Source organism: Egretta garzetta, unplaced genomic scaffold (assembly GCF_000687185.1).
Source record: "Egretta garzetta isolate BGI_Z169 unplaced genomic scaffold, ASM68718v1 scaffold8, whole genome shotgun sequence".
In the NCBI taxonomy this organism is placed as follows: Eukaryota; Metazoa; Chordata; class Aves; order Pelecaniformes; family Ardeidae; genus Egretta; species Egretta garzetta.
Genome location: NW_009260407.1, coordinates 339,531 through 343,156, shown reverse-complemented (window position 1 = coordinate 343,156; position 3,626 = coordinate 339,531).

Genomic DNA, 3,626 nt, shown 5'->3' with positions numbered 1-3,626 from the left:
ATCCCTTCCATCGGGGCTGCGCCGCTGCGAGCCTGGCCCCGGCGCGGGGGGCGGCTGCTGGCTGTAAGAGGCTGTAATAAACTCCTCTCGCCTTGGATGTGAATTTTAGCTGCTTGTGACCAACTCTGCTGTGAAATCTTAGGAAAGATGTTTGTTTGCCCCGCTGATGCTGAGGAAGGCTGCTGCTTTGGGTGGTATCTGAGGAGGGTGGGCGTGCAGAGCTGCTCTCGGTGGGTCCGTGCTTTGCAGGACCTTCTGGTTGCAGATGGGAGGTGAGGACGTGCTGCTTGCAGGAGTGGAGGGTAAGGGAGGGTTTTTTTTGTTGCCCTTTTACAAAAAAAAATAAAAAATCTGGGCTGTTCAAATCATTTGCCTTTTCCCTTGTGCTGACAATTTAACAGCCTTTTTAAAAGCTTTGGTTTCTCTCAAGTACGCTCACCCCATACGTGTTTTAATTTTTGTGCGGAGGCCTGGAGCTTAACAATTATTTTGCTTAAGCTCTCTGAGACTTGCCATAAAACATTTTTTTTTTTTTTTTTAAACACACACACGCTAATGATCCCCATCAGATCATATTGTTAAACAGGGAATAAAATACTTATGGCAAGATGACATTATTTTAAAAAATGTTAAAAGCAGGCCAGCAGAGCCCATTTCAACAGTTTTGCTCCGAAATAATTTGTGCAGATTTGTTAGAGTTAATTTGTTGAAAAGTTCAGTGTTTGTACAGGCAAGTCCTAATTTCCACGCTGAGACACAGAAGCAGGAGAGGAGCGAGCGTGTGTCCAGCCTTCGCAGGAGCAGGATGGTGGGAACTTCCCTCCCTCCTACCCTTCCCCCCCGGTGCAGGAATGTAAAAGCAGTGTCAGAAGGCTGGGAAAGTCGGCTTCGGATTTTTGTGGACTCCTTGCAAATCAGAGGAACCGTCTGGCTCAAATCTGCGTTTAGGGCCGAGAGAAGAGGATTTCCTGCTATTTAGTTGCTTGAGGAAGGAAAGGATTTACCTCTCCGCTGTAACAGGACTTAATTTTTCTCCTATTTAATAAGAATATCTCAGCATAGGGCAGCAGTAGTAAACCTGCGAAAGCAATCGCGCCTCTTTGCCCTCCCCGTACCGCAGTGCAGCCCCCCCCCCCCCGCCAAGCATCCTCCCGGCTCCCAGCCCCGGCCGATGGCTTGGAGTCTCCCTCCATCGCGAAGGGGGCGGCTGCTGCGACATCGCTCCCTCGGACGGCTGCCTCGCCCGGCCCGCCATCTGGATCCAGTTAGCTCTCTCGGCAGTAGGGCTGAGTCTCATTTCCTCCAACCAGTAATGTTATATAGGCAGTGATCCTGTTCTGCCCTAACATAATTGAAAATTATGTGTATTGTAGACTCGCAGCGCTGAAATGTAGACTCGTAAAAATCTGTGGCTCAGGTAGCCTGTGGAGATTGAATTTGGCACACAATGAAGCTTTTATGTAAAGTAAGAATTATAAGCCACCACATCAATATTGTGTTACAGGCATGACAATTCTTGGATGAGGAGGCCTTGAGTCAGGCTCGTCACCTTAAACAATGCTAATATTTCATACTTTATCAACAGGGCTGGCATTCTGAAGCCAGCAAATTGGACTTTTTTTTAGTTTTGCAAACATCCCGCCGTTGAAGCTGTGGGTTCGTTAGCTTGACGCAGGTGTTGGCAGTGGGCTCTGGCCCTCTCTGTTTATCTGACGGACAGAACATCTCGCCCTTGGCGGGGCCGGGATGCTGCTCTGGATCCTGGCCACTTGGTAAGAGCTTATGGAAGTTGCTTCATTGACCCTTGCGCGTTACTGCTTTCCATGGGGACTGTTTATTTTATTTTTTTTCCCCCCACTGGTGGAAATGGAAACTGTTCGTATGTGTGCTTGTGTGCAAAACTGAGCCCTCTGGGTTTGGACCATTTTTTTTGCTGGGCTCCACGTGCATGTCCAAGAGGAGAAGCAGCTTTGGCTGCGTTTTAGCCTCTGCACTGTAAGACCTCTTGGATCCTCTTTGGCAGGGATGGGTAAGAGAAGGACTTCACTGAGAGTCCAGACTAAGGGCTTTAGAAGCAGAAAAGCAAAGTAGCAGTAAGATCTTCTGAAACTTTCATCTTACACTTAAGCTGGTCAGCCTGGTGTGGGAGCACCAGCACTGAAAGTACAGGCTCTTGTGGAGGAGGTGGAGTAGGAGCAACCGTAACTTCTTGCTCTGTTTCTTCTAAGGGAATTTATTGCTAGTAAAAACCAGCAGAACTGACAGTCCTGAAGGCTTTGTAATCACTGCAATAATTACTGACTGGACGGGGTCTGATGTGAGCTTGCTCATGTTGCTGTGTCAGTCTGCCCTTGGGGCAAGTCTCAGAGAAGCCCACGCATTTCTTGCCCTGTCTTTTAGGACAGCCGCTGACCTGAGCTCCTTCATGGGTTGTCATGGTTGTTGGAATATTCCAGGGTTGCTCGTGACCATGGAGCGGTCATGGAAAAATAAGGGCAGTTGGTTTATTTTGGTGGGTAACGTCTTAGTGGTCATTTCCTGAAACACCACTGGTTGAGCTGGCAGGTTCTTGTAAGTGCTTTAGCTGTGGTAGCAGTAACTTCTCACTCTCCAAAACGGTTGTGGAGTTTGAAACAGTCATGTACCATGAGGCTCACATCCTGTGAGGACGTTTTCTTTGGAAGAAGGGAAAAATACTTCACTAGCTGGCTGGTAAAACCTGAGGAAGCCGGTAGTAGCTGTGACCCCATCAGGACCCTTTCTACAAATTCATAGGCCCCTTTATGTGGTGGTGTTACGATCACTGTCTAAGACAACTGACAGACTTCTAAAAATGTAGCAGTTGACTTGTTTAATAGTGCCATCTGCAAATCTGAAATGTGTCAGATTTCCCCTCAAGTTAAGAAGCTCTCGGTCGGTTTAGGTTTTGGGATCATTTTCTGTGCACTTGGGTTGCATTTTTAAGCACTTTTTTTGAAACCACAAGGGGTTAGAAAGTTACTTTAACATCATCTCAACTTTAAAATTTATGTTGTGGTCACCTATATTGAAGAGCAGGGATTTGATACAAGCGATCAAATGTCTGGAGGCTTACAATCGAGTCGTAAGAGTTAGAAATGTCACTTATGGTAGACTAGTTCTGGTTTGTTTGGGGCTTATTTCTTGTTTTTAAGAAGTGCTGAAACATTCTGGTCGACATTGCACAAATCCCAAATGTGAAGATGAATAAAAACAAGACTTCTTGGAACTTGAGGAACTCATATGGGGCACAAATCCAGAGTATGGGTTTGTTTATTTGCATTCCAGTAGCTCAGAAATCTCAGGCCCGCCAAGCGATGGGAATTGGTAATGCATCCTCCTGCTGACTCCTGCTTTTGGTCGCCTCAGTGCCCAGGGTCTTGCAGCAAACAGGCCTTGCATGCTAGCAAATGTTTTGCATACGTGAGCAAATGTGATAGTGATGTGCTGAAAGCATGGAACCAGATCTCCTTCCTTCCTTTATGGAGATTTAGATATGGCTTCCGTTGTTCGCCTGGGGTGGTGGGGGTTGTTTGTGTGTGGTTCTCCTTCAAGATTACTCTTTAAAAAAAAAAAAAAAAAAAAAAAAGGAATGGGAAAACGTAACT